Below are 20794 nucleotides of genomic sequence, written 5' to 3'. Positions count from 1 at the left end.
CTGTATGTATTATTGTAGGGTCTACCTTACAATATAAAGCGCCTTGAGGCGACTGTTGTTGTGATTTGGTGCTATATAAATAAAATTGCACTGAATTGAATTAAATGCTAATAAACCGTGAGCTATCGTTTGGTTGCTTTCGTAGTAGAAGCCATAATGTCATCATTCTCTCAATTAACTCTTCAGAAGCTATTTAGTATCAGCCAGGAAAGCACAAAAGCCTCCTATGCTTTGAAAAATGGCTCCATCCAGCAAATAATAGTGCATTAAACACTGGGGAGCCAGGAAGTCATGAGTGTGTCAGGACTCGCAAGTAGTTGCGGAAATAGGAAAGCATCATTCCAGCTAAGTGTTTGGAATATTTTTATGCAAGTTTTCTTGTATTTGACATGTCCCCCCTAAAATGTTTGTTTTTATCGAACATTGCCCCAATTATCTGGTCAGTAAACAGCATAATCAGAGCCTCGAGATGACAGAGTAAATTGGAAAGTGGTCTTGCATGCTGTCTTTGCCTTTCACACTCTTTCGTCAATACCCAATTATCCTCTCTGTTGCTTTTCCTACTGATAGCGCATGACTTAAAATAGGCTTCTTTTTTTGCAGGATTGTTTTCTAATTGCAACAATCCAGAGTGACTTGATGCATTGATCAACCATTAATGGCTCTAAACAGTGGATAGACGCACGCATAAACACTTCACTTCTTGCAGGTGTGCTGCAAAAAGATATTTCTTTGGCCCATTTGTCATTTTGCTCAAAAATGACTTAAAGTGCCAGTGGACTCTTCCACCAGTCCTGACATCTGTGGCTGACTGTAGGTATCATTGGCTTTTATGTGTGCCTCAGCTCTAAATCTCATACAGTAATTATTAGAAAATACATCCTCGAGGGATGCCAAGCACGAATGAATTGATTTTGCAAGGTCTGATGTCCGGGATAATTACTTTCATATTTGTGAAGGACACTGTGGGTTAGAGGTTATGTGATGCAATGATGTATGTTTTGCAAGAAAAACACGTCAGTTATCAGCATATCATCAATATAAATGTCCAGGTAGAAAGCAGCTTTTGCAGTACAGGGTGAATATGGTACTTTGTGCTTTAAAGCATTTTTCTGTCCCTCAGAAATCAGTTTTTCACAGAGTGACAAATGAGGGAGACATGAAATAACATTCTATTTTTGTCTCTGCAACCTTTAGTGGAGCAACTTGCGCTGCTAAATATCAACTGAGAATCACGAAGCAGTTTCAGTCCATGTGGGCTGACTTGTGGCCCCCAAAAGCTTTAAATCATCTGGCTCAATGAATCAGAGTCTTGACTGAGCCAAATTGCCTGACTGCGCCCTGTGGGAGAGATAATTGGGTGAAACAGGTTGTTTTTGTGCCTTGCTGAGGTACAAGAGAAGCAGCAGAAAGGAGAAAACAACACGGACTTCTCATTTTTTATAAAATCTCTGAAGCGTGCAGTGTCTAGTTTTTGTTCAGGATGAATTTAGTGGGTTTTTTTTGTCTTTTCAAAAGATAGAAAACTGTTACGCCCTACAAGATTGGCGAGAAATACTTTTTTGGGGATGGTTTGCAAAGATAATATGTGGTATACATGTTAAAAAAACTGAAAGGAATGGATAGAAGGATGTTTACACTAGCTGTAAAGGGTGAATTGATTGGTGCGCAGCTTTGATTTTAAGAGAGAGCAAAATAACGTTTTCCCTCCTTACATCTGTATAATAATACTAATAATACTACTACGAATAATAATAATGGATTGCATTTATATAGTGATTTTCGGGGCCTTCAAAGCGCTTTACAATTCCACTATTCATTCACTCTCACATTCACACACTGGTGGAGGCAGCTACAGTTGTAGCCCCAGCTTCCCTGGGGCAGGCTGACAGAAGCGAGGCTGCCATATCGCGCCATCTGCCCCTCTGGCCATACTAGTAATAATAATAAGGAGAAGTAGAAGAATAGGGTAGGTTACAATTGTTTTTATGCATTGGTTGGCATGCTGGTAGCACGATTAGCACTGCTGCTAACCACTAACCAAGGAGGTCCAGAGTTTGAATACTCTTTGTTCCTCCAGCAGTTCTAAGCGGTAGGTGCGACTCTGTGTGTGAATAGTTGAAACCTGGAACTGAGAACCTAAGGTTTGATAAGAGGAAGAAAATAGATGGATGAAAGTATTAAAGCAGGAACATATTAGCACATTTTAAAAATTAAAGGTGGCACCTGGGTACAGTAGTTATGATAAGGAGTTGGAGAAGCACATCTTGGCTTATTATGGGGGTCTCGGTAAACGAGAGGGTGTAGAGAGGAATCAGCTGTGCACGACTACAGGAAAGGAGATGAGCGCTTAAATGAAATCTTGAAGGTGAAACAAGATTGAAAGTAGGATGAGAGATGGCTTCCCTTGATCTCTGATAAAAAACAAAAACCCAAACAACCAGAATAAAAAGCCCAAATTCAAGGAAGTAGTTGTCTATTGCAATGAGACAGTGTATACAGGTGCCTGTGAAGTTCATTTTATCAGTGATAATGTGTCATTTAGGTACTGAATTTGCTTAATTTTTTGCATAATAGTTGCCAGCTGATGTATAAGCATTGTATATTCATATATATTCATATATATTTATTGGTAATACAAGAGTATGTACATTTGAAATAGTAGTTTTTGTGATTAAAGTGACAAGTAGTGAGTACAGCTGTGGAAGCTGTTTATATTACATTTCTTTTTTGGAGACCTCCTTTAATTTATATGTAGTCCACTGCTATCTAACTAGCAAGCTGCACTATGAATACGCACCATAGTTTGGTAAGTATTTAGTAGTATTCAAGTAATGGGCCCTTTTTGAGCTAATTATCAAACCTAGTAAGAAAAGAAGAGTCATACTACGACCCGGCCGATTATTTCTGCTGCGTTTTAAATTCACACCGTGCGATGAAAGAGTTGTAAACAGATCAAACAAAAGCACCAACTCACAAGTGCCCGCTGACAATCAGACACAATGAATGCGAGACAGCTCTGTGGAGTTGTGATGTAATTAGACTTGTTAATTGGAAAGGAGCCTTTCGCCACCTGCGGCAGGAAAAGTGTGAGGATTGTGGTCATCTCTGCAGAAATAGTCCTGCTAATTGTTTTGGTTTCCAGGCAGCCATGGCGGAGGAGGAATGTGACAATTTGAAGTTGCTCTCAAGTTACACCTAAAACTGCTAAAACCTGCCGGCATTAAGGGACATCGTGAGCAATTCGCTGGGTTTATTGTCACAGAAATGGCAATTTCATTCACATTACATCCAGATAAAAAGCCACTTGAACATCACTGCAAGAATGCCAGCCATTCAACCATCTACTAACTCCTGTGCTCACTGGCAATAAGCAACACCCTAACAGACGGGAGAAATGTTCGACATCAAAAAATCTGTTTTATACAAAGACAAGAGAAGAAATCCTTTGATACTCTCAAAGGGTGAGCAGCATAAATGTCATTATAATTTAACACAAGCCAAGTGCTTTCACCCAAAGGCCCTCCATTAACAGCATTTGCATTTCTGAAAACTTGGCATTGCTCCTGTAATGACTTGTCACAGGAGAGAATGGCCTCTCTAATATATATTTTGCTCAGCTTGATAATGTGCATTCCTATTTGAAGACGCTCTAAAGCATATTGAGTTCAGCATGCGAGCATGAGTTCAGTTTTTATAGATAGCTATGCTGAGAACCACAGCAGCCAATTAACCATTTGTAAATTCCTTGTTGGCCCAAGTTTCATCTGAAGAACTTTTTTTTTGGAGACTGAACCTTGACTGTTTCATTTCCAGCCAGATATGGATTTCATAATGGATAAACACAGACAGACTGTCTGCTTCATTTCCTTCTAATAGGATAAACGTGCAGACTCTGCCCTATTCTGTAATTCTACTTAAAACAATATTGCCAACGTGAGTCTCCCTCACCAGGGTGGAGCCCGCATTATTTTCAAATCTGTCATGGCTGCTGAAGACAAAACACAACTTTGTACTTTTTTAAAAACTTGTTAAAACAAACATGTTATGTGAGTTTCTCCACGCTGAGAGAGCTTTAATTGAAGTCAAGTTAAATGAATGTAGAGTACATTGTTTATTGTTAAAAAAGAGTAAAAGTTTTTAAAAATGCACACACGAGCCACAGTTTCACCCACTGAATTTGATTACATTTCGCTAACATTTTTAGCGAAGCGTATCAGTCACATCTGCACACACACACACACAAATCTCTCAAGGCTTTGTTATATTTTCTAGTTGGATGGTTATTGAGAATAGTGCTTATAGGCAGGGTGTGTACATTTTTGTAGTGCGAATATACTGTGCGGTAGGAGGTATGAAAAATCTTTTCCTTTTTTTCCATTGAACTTTCTTCACAGCAAGTTTCTCCAAAGAAAGTCAGACATTTATTAAGAATCTTTTTTCCCCAGCTGTTAAAAACAGCACATTTGCAAACTAACTTGTTTTGTTGGGGGATTCATAGACTGACATTGACATTATGTGGACGTGACACAGAGTTCAGTGCCAGCCATCATCAAATACTGCACAAGAATATATACACTGACCATAAAAAGAAATAAATAGTGGCACTGGGGCTGAAGTGCAAAGACTATACGCTGATATATAACCTAAAGTAAATAATAGATTTAGAAGCTGATCGATAAACTGCGGAAGTGAATGAAAGCATCGGTCAACAGTGGACTAACTCCCATAAAGTTTTTTCCCCTTCAATCTCTGACTAGAAACAAAAGTTGCTTGGAGGGCATGTCTTTGCTGAATTTCTATTCGCTTTCCATTCCTTTCACCTGCATTGTACCGAAAATAAATCTACAAACAAGATGAAATGATATGTAAACTCATGGAAGCAATTTGCTTATTTTTTTGTCCGCTTCCCCCTGAGCCCAATTACTGTTGTTTACAGGTTCCAGATTTATGCATGTAGTGGGTACAGTAAGGCATGAGTAACACAGTGCCCTGCAGAGCCCTGACACTCCAGCTAAGTAAATGGAGACTAACCTGTGAAAGGCAACAACATGACTACAGAAAAGAAAACGATAAAAACGTTTCTTTATTTAAACATGTTTTGCACCTACAATTACTGCTGTTTTTATAATTCAAAATACATACTAGACTTGTAAAAAAAAAAAATCATTCACCGAATGCATGCAAAAATGTTTTTAATGTCACTGAACACACACACACACACACACACACACACACACACACACACACAGAAAAAAAATCCATAATGACCTTCCAGCATATTATAATTCAAGTGGTACACCGCTGTACCTATTCTGGGTTCTGTTTTCCGGCATAAGAAAATCTAGCCTGAGGCTGGACAATTGGGCCAATCATTGGACCAGATCAGGTGAAAAGCACAAAGTGTCCTAACCAGAATCTTAAGCTGCTTTAGCTTTATTTATTTTTAGGCATATGAAGCATGTGAACATGCTGGTCTGGTGGGAGAGTCCTTGAAGACATATGTAATAGAGGTTATTGTGAGAAAAGAAGAAAAAACACGATTGGTATTCGCGGTGGTGGAATGTGATTTAGAACTTGTACTTAACTTACTGCGAGGAGAACTACGGTGCGAGATTGTTGCCTTTATTTCGCTAATGGAGTTGATTTCACCTTGAAGTATGACGGCTATGTCGAACTGAATGAATGCGAGCAGCTAGACTTGTAACAATATGACACTTTCTTATAATGAACTCGTGTAACATTTTTTTTCCTGTTTGTGTTAGCTTGTTTTCACTCGCTTTATGGACATATTTTTCTTCTTTCAGACAGGCAACTTTGTTATGTGCTTGCAACTGTGGATTTACAGCAAAGAAAGCTTGCACCCCTTGGCTCTGTTGCTGAATTTTGAAATTATATATTAGCAGAAGCATTGGCTTATGCAAGAGGAAGAATCAAAAGTCGTAGGTTTTATTTACACTGTAACGCCTACCTGTAGACCTGCAGTTGCCACATACAGTTGACTTCTGCCCACAAACACACAAGTAACTGCAAACCTTCATGCAAAGTCACTTTGTGCATTCCTACATTAGCTTGTGCAATATATATTTTTTTTTTAAACATTCCGCTATCCATAATAATTGCTCCATACGAATGAAAAAATGAAATCTATTTGTTCAGATATGTTTTTTTCACACGTTTTAACATTTAAATTAATTTGGACATAAACGTTTGTACAGATTCGCACTTTGGATGTATCGCCCACCTCCAGCGTATTCACCCAAAACGCCTTCACACATTCAGATGTAGTGATACACAGCCAAAGTACTCACGACCCCATTTTATTTCCATAAGAACAAAACCTCTCAAACCACAAAACACCATTAGGTTATGCTGGTGCCGTTAGTGCAGACACAGATACGCTACAATTTTGTTAATTATCAGGCAACAACGGCCCATTGTTCCTACTTCTTACAGATCTTGGACTGCAACTTTATCAAAGCTGGCATTAAATTCGCAGATGCACAGCACACTCCTTCCACCCCCATCTTTCTCCCTTGCTGAACTCTGAGTCATGTTAGCCCATCACCATTAAGTCGCTAAGAGCTTGCTCCATCATTGTACATCGTACCCAGTTTTCCCCTCTGGGAGACTCGTTCCACCCCAAAAAAACAAAGATCTCAGATAGGAAGCATTATTTGCACAATGTAAGAAGTTCTGATTAATTCAAAGTACAACCTGCAGGCTCCGATTTGGCTCACTGGGCTCCACAACAAATTAGCACACACCATTGCACACCGTCTCACTCGCTGCCATAGCTGAAAGGCACAGCTGAAAGACTTCTGAAATTACTGCAAAATAGAATTTGACCCCTGATAAGGCCCACTATCTATTCTGCCAAGTGTGACATTTTGATGCAACGCAGGATGTCTCTGGAGTGTAGAGCACTCGAGTATTTCACCCAGGCATTTTGAGGAGTGCATACGCTTAAATTGTATTCCAGTGATCATGATATTTGTGCTCTGCCGAAAGTAAAAAAAAATTGTGTTAGTTTTTTAATGCCGTAGGATTTTACACACTACATGCAAGTCTGTTCTCTTGTCAGAGGTTACTGCGAAGCCATGATTTGTTTTTGGAGGAAAGCAACTCACAACAACTCGGAGTGAAATATTGCCCTTTTTTGCCCCACTTCATTTTAATAAATATTTTTTCAAATGAATAGGTTTGCACACCCGTGCAAGTGTTTTAATTACTCAGGCTGATTAGACCTAAGGTGGAAATTGGGTTGAGCTATGCTGGGAATAAGATGATGTCAACAAACTTAATCATTAAGTAAGAGTGATAACTGTGCTCCAGTAGGGGTCAAAGTAAATGATGCATTATTACTGATTAAATATCAAACACTATGATAAGTGTATATATATATATATATATATATATATATATATAACACTCACTTTTGATTCATATAGCTGATAAACACTTGAAAAAACCCTATATTTTAATACTTTTCAGCTTCTTTTTTGTTGTTTTTCTTTTGCTACAAAACATCCAAAACTGGTAATATATAACAAATAATTACAAGACTCTGATACAAAATCATAAAGGAAAACATTTGTTGTGCTGTATTATAACCATAAACAGCCATAATTCTTATTTTAAGGGACATTATTCCAGCGTATAAGAGCCTGTAACAGCGGTTAGTGGTAGGAAGATTCAGTGGCGCTGACCCTGAAAACAAAGCAACTAAATTCAGCCATGTTTCCTTTCCATATCTGGGTTTTCCTGCTCCAGCATGTTAACTCTCCTGCATAGATACTCTTTATAAGATACTTTTAGGTCCTGTAAAGGGTGCAGGTGTTTTCACTTGGGGCTGATTAGACCCCTGCTCTAGCTGAAGATGAGTTACATCAGGAAAAAAATCAGATGTCACCAAACATCACACTGAACTGCCTTGATATGAAAATGATAGAGTTGTCAATCTAAAGAGACCGTACACGCCCACGTGGTCTTGAGAGGAGAACTAATCAAGCAAAGTAAGTGAAAGCATTTGTACAGTGCAGTCGAGGCAGGAAAGAGGAGCTTGGTGACAGCGAGCCAAAAAGACTGTAATGGATTCTGCGCCATGTGCCACTAACAGGGAGATAATCCATCAGGTAAGAACAAATAATCACGTTGGGCGACAAATTGAAAGTTTTAGAAGGCTGTAAAGATATGGCCAGAATTAAAAGGTTCTCAGTGGATAAGAAGGTTTCTGTCTGAGTTAATTGCCCCACAAGTAGCCGGTCCCCAGAAGGGGCCGAGATAAAGCTGAACTATCAAAACAAATAAATCTGCCGAATAGGAATTCATTTATCGTCCACACCTGTGTTTTTCCTGCCGCGGTGCATCAAAATGTCCTCAGTGAGAGGCCGGGGCTGTCTTTTCTTGACTTTCTGTAATTATTTCTTCCCACCTTTGCTTGATCGCGTCACATTGCTGATTGTGCTCATGGAAAAGTGGTTAGGGAAGCAAAAAGGACATTGATTTTAGGCAATTTGGATCAAGCCGGAGAGGGCCCTGTTGATTTTCATTCTAGCCATCTAATCAGGGGCTGATTTACAACCGGGACGCTAAGTGAATGTAATTACCAGCATTTAAGCACCAGGTAGGATGGGGAAAGCTACAGCGGTTTTGGGAAGGAAGAACAACCAGCATTAGTGCACCTTTCATCTGTAATTTGGACTTATTTGGGAAGATTGTTTGGGAATATTTCAGCTGTAACCACCCAAACACTGTTTTTTTTTCTTTTCTTTTTTTTAAGTGAATAATACAATTATTACAGTTTGTTTTCTTGCTTGTCTAAGTAATAGAAGAAGAATACGATTGAACCTTTGGAACTCCCTTCATGGCTGATAATGATCCAAGGAACCTCCTGCGAGGACAGCTCCACTGATGCTGGAGTGCAAGCCTACCTCTCTGCGGGTACGTGCGATGGCATACAGTGGCGGGTGGGAGGCGCTGTAGGGCTTGCGTGAGAGAAACAAAGTGAAAGGGGAGGAGCAGCATCGGGAGTAAAGTGGCCACACGGTGTGCCAGTCCGTCCAAGCAGTCGCTTACATCTCAGATCCGCCGCCGCGCAGAGAGCGCAGAAAGCCCGTCTGCCAAGTCCTGTCCACTCCACTTGGTGACGTGCAGAGCCGAGCGCAGGCAGGCCACTTACAGACCGGCCCACAGCCGCTGCCACTGCACTGTGCTGCTCCTTTTGCTGTAAAATGCAACAGCGGTCTTTGCGGGATAAAGACAGCATTCATACATAATCAGCGCCGGAGCGAAACAAGGACAAACGCCGGGGGACAGGAGCAGCGAGCGGCCGGTGGAGGTAAGCGCTCGGTCAGCGGAGGTGCGAAGAAACACCGCGCTGACTCTCGCCTTTGCTTCAATTTTTTTTTTACACGCTTTTGTGTTAAGGCAGGAGTTCACTCGTCCTATCATGAATGAATGAGGGGGATCATCAGTTTCACTGCCAGCCCTTAGCTGAGGACCATAGCCTACCAAATGGTGTGTACGGCGCTCACGTTGTGCGCAAGCGCTCCCGTTAAGAGGAGGGCGAATAAAACTAACTTCACGACTCAGATCGAGGTTTGGGAATTTAAAGGAGTGGTCTGCGTCAATGTCAAACAATTTAGGACTTACAGTTGGTCACTATAGCAACGCTATCAAATATACACACATATTACTGAATTATTTTGGTATATATATATATACCAAAATAATTCAGGTGTAATCAGCTGGTCATGTTCTGACAAACTGCCTAGAAGCCTTTAATCATGTGCAAATGACCGGGCAGAAGAAATAAATTTCAATGTCACTTACCCCAGTTGTGCATCTTCTGAATTTACAGCTGCACAAATCCCACTACTGCACAGATTGTAACGGAAAGATTTATTGTTGCTCTGGAGTGGATTTGAGGAAAAATAAATAAATAAATAAAATCCTGTTATTATATTCCACAGATGCGTGTAAAGTTGTAGCCTGCACTAGGCAAGACTCATCCTTCAAACAGCTAAGCGTTGCTCATGACAAGTCCCATGTGTTGTTACAGTGCAGTGCTGTGAAGTGAAGTGGAGCACTGGCTGTGAAGGACACTGTGTTTTGCAGAAAGTTCCCGATGATCATCGAGTCCATGCTGTTTTACAAATGCACCTTCTGACCGGGCAGGAGATGTTGTCCTGTGCAAGTGTGAAGGCACTGTAGAGGCGAAAGCATGGATCGCAGAATTATCACATTTTGCCTGCAGTCCATATTTAGCATGATTTATTGTGAACTCTCACATCCAACAGCACACTTGTCGATCCTCCTGGATGGTCCCCCCGGTGCTGATCCCTGTTTACGAGCCTGACTTACTGTATATAAATAGATGTAGCCTACGGCCACCCACCATGACTGCGCGTGCGTTGCTATTCTGAAGATGCATCCAACATTTGTTATTGTATTAATGGGCTGAGCATGTGGGGCAGGAGCAGGACACACTTCCCTGCTGATGACATTTGAAAACCTAGCAGGCTATCACAAATCAAGGCAGGGATTAAGAGGCTTTAGTGCTAGTCCTCTCTGAAGAGACGGGGAGCTCTGGACTGGATAAGGTAAGACAATGCATTTGCCTGAGAGCTGCTGTGTTTAGCGGGGGTCTTCTCGCCTCACGTGCTGCATTCGAGGGAGAACTCTCGCTCTGCACATTTAGGATAACCAGTCACCGCAGGTGGATGATCACACAGCAGCATTACATGGAGAAGTGTTAACACACTCTGTAGCGTGTGTTAAGCTACAGAGCCTTATTGTCAGGCAAGCCTTACCTCTGTGGAAGTATTGTCGTCTCTTCAGTTTGTCACAAGCTTCTTTGCAATAAACTCAATCAGGGATAATCCTTCTATATCAAATGTGCTTTAGGTTGGTCTAGGGAACCGCTTTGGCCGGAGGAATTCATTTAGAAATTACCCAGAGGCATTTATCCTATTAGCAAAGGCAAAGCGAAAAACGACTCCTGTTGTTATGGTCAGCAAATTACAAAACTGCAGCTCAAGGCCATTTATTATAATTTTTTTTCCACCACGTTTTCCAAGAAGGAGAACACGGGGTAAGCATGTATAATTTGACCGGTGTGGGATGTGTGATCTAAATGCAGGCTAAGGAGGTAGAAAGGATCAAATGCTGTACAGTGTTTTCTTGTACTTGGATGAAGTTGTGATGCACTTGGTTTTGCCTCTGGTGATCAACCGTGTATTTCAAGGAGTCGAGGAAGCAGAAGCTGTGCCAAACTTGCCAATAAATATAACCGCAGAAAGCCAAGCTCTGAGTTATTTTCATGTAACAGCAGTCAGATAAATATAGCTATTCGGCAGCAGTTTGGATAAGACGAAGTAATTTCCAGTGTCTCCTTTTTTTCTTTTTCTTTTTTTTAAAAACTAATGTACATGTAATGCCTCTGTTTATCTGCAGCCTGCTCACCAAAGCAAAATATTAAAGTGTGAATGTAGCCGGCAATTACGCTGATTCTGTTGGAGCAGTGGATATTAGAAGGCCAATCTGGACCAGCCCGCCCCCAATCAAAATGAGAATGAAAAGCAGTTGTGCATGTTTTTGTCTCTTTGGCACACAATGAATTCTATTTTCTCCAAGGTTAAAGAGGGTATCCTTTCTTCTGTAATCACATTGCTCTAGCAGATTTATACTGTGCTCTCTCTGCGTGTTCATAGAGGCTGCTTTGAGTATGTGAGTAATTTTTTTTTTTTTTTTTTTTTTTTTTTGGGGGGGGGGGTTACACGTGCACCCCTTTAGAAACACCAGTATATTCAAGCAACAGTATCCACACACTGGGATCTGAAATGTGAGATTTTGAAATGTGAAATCAGATTCTTGTAGCCTGTTACACCATCAGGTGACAGTGAGTTGAATTTAGCAATAATATCTGCAGCTTTAAAATCTTTTTATTCTCTTGTTAACAAATCTTTTACTGAATTAATGTGATACAACTGTCGTTATGAAATGATTTATAAAATTTTGATTATATATTGTTTATTTTTTTTAAGCATACACAGACAGGGTATTACAATTTTTTTTATCCAATTTCAAAAGACTTTTTTTTTTTTTTTTAGAAAAGGAAAGGAAAATTGCAGTAAAATTTAAAGTACATGGCTGAATATAAACTTTTACATACAAAACTTAACTATTGCTCAAGGCATACCTCTCCGGACACTTGCATATGTCCATACAATAGTCAAACTTGTCTGTGGTCACTGTAGCCACTGCTGTTATGCCACCTTCCAGCAACCGCATGAAAGTCACGAATCCGTTCTTTCTAACTGTATGTGCTTCGATTGTTACGGGTGAATGGCTTGACCTAAAGCACTTTGAAATTGAATTATTCTTTTTGATGCACTCTGCATTTCATAAATATATATTTTTTATGTTTCTGAAATGTGATATTATTTTTTAAAATAATATTTAAAAAAAATAATTATGGGTTTTGTTCGTTAAAGAAATCATTTATTACAGGAAATATTTTTAGTGGTTTCTTTTCTTGTCGTAAGTTAGAAAACAATATTAATGTCTCTCCTCTGTCAATACAAACATAAATCTATTGCATGCTACTGCTTACTGTATTTACTGTAAAGACTTCCTTCAGCAAGAAAGCTTGCAGTACATTATGTCTACATTTCATGCTAACCCTTTGATGCTAGTGGCTCCTTTGAACACGGTGTACCCAGCAGTTTTCATAATATTGCTCCTTTTTTTTGCTTCTGTTTTTGTGTTAATTGAACCGTTATTTCAATTCACTAAGGAAGCACTGTATTAAATTGCCATAGCCACTTAGATGGTACTCGGGTAGCTTTTTGTACTCTTAGTGCATTTATTTCCTTTTTCTTAGGTTAATTTTTTTGGGTCTTGTGCTGCTAGCAAATTGCAAGCATGGAATCTCTGTACAGGTTGAACTTGACCTCAAGGTCAGTTTGCTTAGCAAGTTTTTTTAGATTTTCTTTTCAAGCAGTCATGCTGAAACAACGGGAGCTGCAGTTAAAAGCAGCACGGAGCAAGAATTTAGTCCTCATCATACCTGGCATGCTTCATGACAAACATCTGGGGTGACGACTTTATAACAGATTTTACTTCCACATTTATAAAAATAATAAGAGTCCTGCATTATTATATTATTACATTAAATATTAAAGTCCTGCCTACCTAGCTCAGTTTGGTACTGGACCTGTTACGCATTATTATGTCAAGCAAATCTAGACCCACTCTGACAGGCTATTGCGAATTGTGGAATTGGGCTTTCGAGGTTGACTGGCTGCATTAACACGGTCAGTCTGCATATAATTAAGACAATGAATCTCTCGCCTCATTTGACAGAAACATATGTAGTTTTGTTAGTTGTGTGATTAAGTTTAGAATGCTTGGTTTAAAAAATTGAAGATGAATAATATATTTTTGATGATTTGCATTTGGTTCTGGTTAAAAATTGGTCGATGGATCCAGAAATGCTTTTTTTGCAGGAAAGAGTCTGCCACGTGTACTCCACCAACTGTTTTGCTGTTTGTTGCTGGAAAAGGAGCAGGTTAGTTAGAGCAGGCCATCTTTTAATGTGTCCAAGCACACGTTTGTCTAAAGACTGTTTAAAGATTGGGGAGGTATCCCCATCTAGACCACCTCCAAATGTGGTCTGAGCCATGGGGCATTAACCGAGTCCCTTCAGGAGCAGTCCACCTGTAGTTGTACCACCCAAGACCAATGTTAAGGCCATGTATCAGCAGAGCCTTAGATCATTTACACCCGGTTCGTGATAACAGCCGTATCCAAGCTCCACCTGGGCTCCACTGTATGCTAATGACTCTGTGGCTCATATGCAAGCTTGCTTTAACTCAGTGCTTTAACAAATATTAAGTCTCTCATTGATCAAGATGGGTTTCAGCTTGTGTTGGCCATGTTTGTTAGTGTATTCAAGCTTGATAGCAAGCGTGGAGAGAATGCTTGATCTGTCTTGATTTGGTTTACCGTGTCCTGCTTTGATATCAACACGATAAAGGCGTTTTCAGTGACAGGATGACCAAAAGGCCTCGTTTTCCTTCCAACACAAAGCATAGTGAGGTTTTTTTGTTTTTTCCATTAGTTGTTTTAAAAGTAACACTTGTTATTTAAAAAAAGTAGCTGTAACGTCTTTTTAACGCACATTTTAAAAACATTTTTGCTGTAAATCTGAATACCAGGGAAAACTAAAATCCTATTCTAAATACTGACAGGGGAGATGCCTTTCAAGGACAAAGATGAAGATGGATCAGATACTTACCACATTAAGTTTTTTCTTTGCCGATAGTACTGAATTATTCTCCCGCAGCTTTTAAGGGAGCCTTTAAACTTTCCTTATTGGTTTTCTGGGACAGTGATGTCTTTGTTTAAATATGCCGCTGAATATTTAGCATAACTGGCCATTACAAAGCATAAAATACTTGCTAACACACGGGGCATAAGGCCATGAGCAAATGCCGTGCTTCCCAAGCTCTTTAGAGATCAGTGAACTATGAAAAGCAGTCTCTTCAGCTGCCCTCTTGAACACAGTCGCTCAAGGGCTAGTGATGCTGGTATCATATTTCTAAAAAGCCTGCAGTTTCCCTTTTCAGAGACTCAAATGGTCTCAAAATGCACTAAGCTCTGAACCTCCTGCATCCATGGAGATTTGATTTAATAGATCACTTTCAAAGCTTAGTTTCTGTTGTTGTATTTATGTTGTTGATTATGAAAGTTAGGAATTTTGGTACTGTTTAACTGAATAGCTTCTTTAATATACATTTATGTTTCAGTTTTATTTGTATTTTCTTCACATATTTCAATATTAACACCTAACAGTAAGATTTCTGTTAATGTAATGATTTTAGGTCATTAATCTGCTGACTTTAAAAGTGTTAAGTTGTCATAGTGTTGCTGTGGCTGTAATATGTAGTACGTGGCATGAGTGTTTGTTGTCAAACAGCTATGCTTTCCAGGAATCTGAACCACCCTACACAAAAGGCTGTGAGCCATTAGGCCATAACACGAGGGCCAAGGGCTGCACTTAAATTCTAAATTTACCAGTAACTTTAGCTCCGATTGCATTTGTTCAATGTGGCATTGAAAGTATTTGGTCCTCCTGCCAAAAAAAAGAAAAAAGAAAGAAAGCATTGTTAGGAAAACTGAAGACCATTAATGCTAATACCCACATAGAGTGTTTAAATTCACTTGACATGTTTGGGGACACGGGGTGAGGATTTGGTTTGGACTCAAGCCTGTGAGGCTACATCTCAGGGCCGCTGCACTCGGGGAGGCGGCTGTGTGGTGAGTGGCTCCGCAGGGGGCAGGTTAAGCCTGTTAGCCCCATGCGATGATGCCGTAGGTTTGCACCATCAAGGGAGGGAGCGGGTTGTGAAAGAGGTGGGCATGGAAAATCTTTTTTTTTTTTTTTTTTATCTTGTAGACCATCACAACCAACAGAACCACTGCTATTTTTCCTCCTGTTTATGCAGGCCCCCATTAAGCCTGTCTACAGGAATATTTCTGCACCGCAGCTGACGGCCACTGCTCCCCAGGCATCCCTTTTATAAACCTTACTCATTTTAATAAGGTGCACTTCACTATCTTATCTCTGCTTTGGAATAAACATCATCTATAATGTAATACAAAACCTATTCAAGCTATGTCCAAGTTGTTAAAAAAAGGAGACTAAAGCAGACATTGTTTGGGAAGTGCACCGGGCCTTAAAAGGACACGGACACATTATGTAATCATTTATTTGAAATTGAATAATTGAATCTGCCTTGAGGAGAAGCCAAGCTTAAAGAGAGGCCTGTTGGAAGAGGTTTTGAGGTGGAATGTCAGACTCAAACTAACTCTGTCTGCTTGAGGCAAACCAGACTTCAAATTACTTCAAGAGGAAAACAAATTTCACCGGTCACTGAAGTCACTTGAACTCATTTCACTTGCTTTTTGTCTCAGAACCATGGGAATTTACAATAAAACCATTTGAGCTTTGCCACTGTCATTTCAGTGGTGCCACAATGTAACTGCAGTGTATAGTCTATGTGCTGTGTGCCTGTGCCGCAGGGTGGATTGTTTTCTTTTTTTAAATTGCCATTTGTCTTGGTATTAACAAGAAAATATACTAAAAGCAGGGTTTGCCCAGTAATCTTCTTACCTGAATCTGGGGATGCCACTCCTACTTCGTCCTTCACCATGCATTTATTTTGAAGGGATCTGTTTGAGGGGAAGCCTCTGAATCATTTATCTGCAGTGAGGACTAAATATGTAAATCGTTCACAATTAATTGTAGTATACATAACAGTGACTTACAGCAATGTCTGATTTGCATACTCCAACTGCGCGAGTTAAAAGGTGGCTTTTTGAGTTAAGAGGGTACATAAATCACGTGTTTACAGGTGGTGTGATGTGGATCTGTAATATTATCCTATTTACAACCTGTTTGCATTAGTTCGGATGTATTCTTTCAAGGGCCACAGCAGCTTATAAAATATTGGCACCATCCCAGCCATCCTAATGCTGCGATGCATGCACTCCACTGTTGATTAATTCACGTTGGCAGTAGATTTTCTCTGTATAAATACCTGCAGCACAATGACCAGGGTCATTAATTGTATTTAGTAATTACCGTATGACAGCCAGCAACAAATTAAAAAGGAAAAGGGGCTGTTTTTATTCATTTAAACTCTGTGTAAGTGGGTCACCACATTATCAAAATTGGACTATTGACATTAGCTCATATTCTATTCAATTTTCAATTGAGTTCAGGTTTATTTATAGGGCGCCAAATCACAACAACAGTCGCCTCAAAGCACTTTATGCCATAAGGTAATGAATTTAGTATATTTGGATAAAAGCCTGACAACCAACGAGCAAGCACTTGGCAACAGTGGGAAGGAAAAACTCCCTTATAATAGGAAGAAAACCATTGTTAGTACCAGGCTCAGGGATTGGTGGCTATCCGCCGTGATCGGTTGAGAGTCAAGGAGAAAGAGAAAAGAGAGACGTAGACTCGTAGGGTATACTTTATATACTTTATACTTTGTTTTAAATCTACATCATAGGTACATTGTAACCGCAAACCCCTCTGAAACTTTATGCCGTAACATGACATGAACGTCCCTAGAAATCATATCTACACGTCTTGTTAATGCAGCCCACAGCTATTGTAACTGGCCTGTTCAGCACTGTTGATGGCTCCTGTGTGTTCCGGCTACTTTTTCACCACGGCTTTTTAATTTATCAGTGAGAATAACAATCATTGCCTCAATAAGGAATGATAATCATTGCTCCAATATAAGGACTCAGATGGCAGCGAATTCCTGGAGGGAGATCGCTGAAACCGTCAGAATGGACGTGAGGGAATTTACAAAGAAGTGGAAAATCTGAAGGGACAAATATGTTTGCCTCCCCCCCTCCAAAAAAAAGGAAAACAAAAAGAAAATGACCACAACAAAGAGCAGGGGCGCAGGATGGGAAAAATGTACCAGCATTTTATTTGTTTGTATCGTGTCTGGCACCGCATATAAAACACGACCACAATGTAATTAATACATAAAACGCTACACAAAAGTATGAGTGCTGGCAACGATTTCAACCACCTACGTAGGTTATGTCGCACACTCTGCAAAGATTCACTGCAGAAGTCTAAATCAACAGTAAGAAGACAAAAATGTAATGATATGTTGGTGGCATATAAACACACGGGGAGTGAACAGAAGTGCTCAGTGCCTCACTTGAAGTCGTGTAGCACAGAGGTGAAATTTGTGTTTTTCTGCGTTTTTTATCAGTTTTTTAAATCGTTTTTATCGTTAACTTGGTTTCCTTGGGTCTTTCCCCGTGTGTTATGAATAAATCTTCTTTTTTGGTACTGTTCTGGTTCTGGTTTTGGTTTTATTTTGTTGTATTTATCCGGGACACCTTAAAGGCCGGTCTGTGAAAATATTGTCGGACATAAACCGGTCTGTGACGCAAAAAAGGTTGGGGACCGCTGCTGTAGCAGTTTGAGCCTACAGCACCATAACTAAGGCAAAGTTCAGGTCACCTAATCAAGCCTTAACTATAAGCTTTATCGAAGAGTTAAAACTGGACAGGGTGTCTGTCTCCCAAAACCAAACTGGGAGCTTGTTCCACAGGACAGGGGCCTGATAGCTGAAGGGTCTGCCTCCCATTTTACTTTTAAATGCTTTAGACTAAGCCTGCAGTCTGAGAGGGAAGTTTGTTATTAGGATAATATGGTAGTGTGACATCTTTATGATATGATGGGCCCTGATCATTCAAGACTTTGTGCGTGAGAAAGATTTTAGTGCATAAAGCTTAAAAAGGAAACGCCAATGACAGTGACTTTCGCTCAGATGCAACCCTGGCTGTTTAACCTCTCTTTACATGGACACAGTTCATTGGAGTAGACTTAAAAGTCAGGCAATTGCCACTCATATCAGCAGCCAAGCAAATGCAAAGTGAAAATCAGAGAGAAGAAAACTCCTGCTTGGAAAGACATAAAGGGCAGTGTTGCTGCTTGGTCTCTGTGCCCCTGGTACGTTTTATGCGTTGCTGCTTGGCTGTTTTTGCATTCAAAGATGAACAGACTTTGTCCGCAATAAAACTGACCATAACATTAATAAGGCTGCAGCTGAAGGTGGCATTGTAAAGATATCTGTCATTGCTCTGTGCCCGTGGGCCCCGCTGTGGTTTTATAGCTTTGAAGGGTAGACATTTTCTTTTTCTCAGCGTTTGCAAGATAGGCCTATCCATTCCCTCCTCTGTGGACAAGAATTCATTGCCACTTGGAAAAGAAGCCCTTTGATTTTTATGAGAGAATTTTTTTAACTGTAGTCACACCAGTCATTTGATGGCGTGGCCATAACATGAAGCTGCTCGGCATTTGCAGTTTTTTGCCGTACTCTTTTTACTTTGCTTTCCTGTTCCTGCTGCAGCTCTCGAGTCTTGCGGCAATACCTTTACCCTGAAATGAATAGTCCACTTCAAAACTGCTCAAACACCCTTTTGAGAATGGAGCCAATGTGATGGCAGCCAAGTGTGATTATTAATGGCGGGTCTCTATCTCTCAGGCCTTAATTGGTCTCTGCTGATTGCTCAGCGTTCTGATTAAGAAATGTCATTAAAATTGATGTATTATACTTCCATGTGGTTTTCACAGTTAGCTGCTTCAATCAATTGATAATTACGTAGATGATTTATAACTGGGGTTCATTCTGACAAGTTTACAATAACGGACACGGTAGAACTTTTTCTGTACATCATTTGAGTAAGGCAGCGAGTGACTGAAAGTTGTACCGCTTCACCTTTTTATCCCAGTGATATTTTTCATTTTTAAGGTTATTAAGTATGTTAAATGTCATTCAGGAGTGGCCTTTGGACTGCAAGTATTCGAATTTCATCACAAATGCGTAGACAATTAGAGGAAGAGAGCAAATATAAATCTATAGGGAGAAGTCAATGAGATGGTTAATGATGTTCCTTTGTGTGGAGTTAATGGAAAACATCTCTAATTTCATGCCAAAGTAAACATTTCTCCTACGGGGGTTCAACTCATTTTGTTTTTTAAAAAAAAAAAATACGAGAAAGAAATTCAAGGTTTTCGTTTACACACCAGTGCCAATGCGCTTGGTTCGGATAATAAGTATTGGTAATTTTTGTCACATCAAACTCAATATATACAATATTGCCTGGAAGTTATTGACTGTTTATGTCGTTAAAATTCTAATCTTACGTTCCATAAAGAAAATGGGTGGTGGCACCAAAACACATCATATTCGGGTGCATATTCATTATGACTTTCTTAAAATATACTTCCTATATATGCACACTTGGTTGTGTTCTACCTTTTAATGAGATTTCACTCTGGATTATTTTGGCACTGTTACATAAACAGCCATATGTCACAAATTTTATTTTATTTTTTTTAGACTCTGCAACAACAGATGTATTTTAGCCCCATAAATTGACGGTGGAAAAAAATGTTTAAAACCCAGCGAGTTGTTGTCTTTTATCATCCTCTCGAGAACGATTTGGCAAGGTAGCCCTTTCCATTCCTGCACAACATCACAAATGCAATCAGACTTTTTTTCCTTCCCTTCACCCCAAGAATAAAGAAATAAGCTTTCATTCACTGTGTTTCATCTTAAAAAAAAGACAAAATGTACTCAAGATCCAGCCCTGCAGAAAGTCTGACGTGATGCGCGTGACTCGGTGGAAGTGTCAGCGAAACAGGATAAATGAGCATTCAATAACATTTCCCTTTTTGAAAACGTTTCCCCGTCTGCTTTGCCCATCCTGGGAACTAATATACCTATATCGGTGTATTATTTTGAAGGAGAAGAAAATGTTTGTGGCATAGCTCACAGAGGGAGAGATGTAGCTTCACATCAAAAATGTTTACACAAATGCTGTGATTATCGGTTGTCTAACAATCACAGCGATAAAAGGGCACCAACAGTGTTTTGCTTAAATACAGCGCGTTTTCGTTTGTATTGGAGTTTTAAATGATGTGGACTTGCAGAAATGTGTAAACAGAAGTGTTTTTTTTTGTTCCGATAAAGGGAGCCTAATTTAACTTTTTGTTCTTTCTCACACTGCGTCATCTACGATGTCAGTGCACGTTTGGTGTGTCGGTAAAAAGAAAAGGCAATGCTCTTTGTGAAAGTAGAACAAGAGGGTTTTTTGGCAGCTCTTAAAGTTCAGTGTGGCTGTATTGCATAGTGGTTTATGTAGGCTGCTCTGAGAAATGTATGTATACGCATATATATAT

At 39.8% G+C, this 20794-nt stretch overlaps 1 protein-coding gene across 5 annotated transcripts in view; it reads left to right on the top strand.

The window, feature by feature from the left end:
• The window catches only part of klhl29 (kelch like family member 29), a 264330-nt gene that overhangs the window by 5777 nt on the left and 237759 nt on the right, over window positions 1–20794 (top strand). For 4 of the 5 annotated variants that reach the window (XM_005724913.1, XM_005724915.1, XM_005724912.1 and 1 more), the window contains exon 1: window positions 9052–9340. The exons of the other annotated variant lie outside the window; for it this stretch is intronic. The gene's annotated coding sequence lies outside the window, so the exon portion shown is untranslated. Of the gene's footprint in view, window positions 1–9051; window positions 9341–20794 lie in introns of those variants that run through there. 5 annotated transcript variants of the gene reach the window in all.

The sequence above is a fragment of the Pundamilia nyererei genome, unplaced genomic scaffold (assembly GCF_000239375.1).
Source record: "Pundamilia nyererei isolate P.nyererei 1_Seehausen unplaced genomic scaffold, PunNye1.0 scaffold00013, whole genome shotgun sequence".
NCBI classification, from domain to species: domain Eukaryota; kingdom Metazoa; phylum Chordata; class Actinopteri; order Cichliformes; family Cichlidae; genus Pundamilia; species Pundamilia nyererei.
This window is presented reverse-complemented; position numbering and strand designations above follow the sequence as displayed.